Source organism: Asparagus officinalis, chromosome 2 (assembly GCF_001876935.1).
Source record: "Asparagus officinalis chromosome 2, Aspof.V1, whole genome shotgun sequence".
Lineage (NCBI taxonomy): Eukaryota > Viridiplantae > Streptophyta > Magnoliopsida > Asparagales > Asparagaceae > Asparagus > Asparagus officinalis.
The window spans coordinates 6,221,245-6,221,717 of NC_033795.1; positions in this window are offsets into that span (position 1 = coordinate 6,221,245).

A 473-nucleotide genomic window follows, 5' to 3' on the forward strand; every position below is an offset into this window, starting at 1 on the left:
CTTGGTTCCTAACTGAAACAAGTCTGAATCTAATCTGATGTTGGTTTTATTAATTTAGTTGGATACAGTAGGGTGGCATGATTTAAAAAGAAAAACCACCACAGTATCTAAAATTGTCCAAAATAGGAATTTAAAATTTCTCAATTACTGGAGAGTTCACTTGTCCAATCACGGCTGTCAAAAATATTTGATGGTCATACTTCATATTGAATGTCCTGACTCAAGATAAATTACAAATGTACATAAAAATTAACAGACACTTGTATTTGAGAAAGCTAGTACATTCTTTGTTGTCTACTCACAATTAATACCCAAGTTTAACTTTTCTCAAGATAAATCACAACTGATCACGAGTGTCCTTGCATAAAATTTTGTTGTCCAAGTCAAAAAAAAATTGGCTAGGTCTTCCTCGATCGAGTATTTTAGCCTCTTGAATAGCTACCCTCCTGCAAAGAGAACCAGAATCTCTCTTC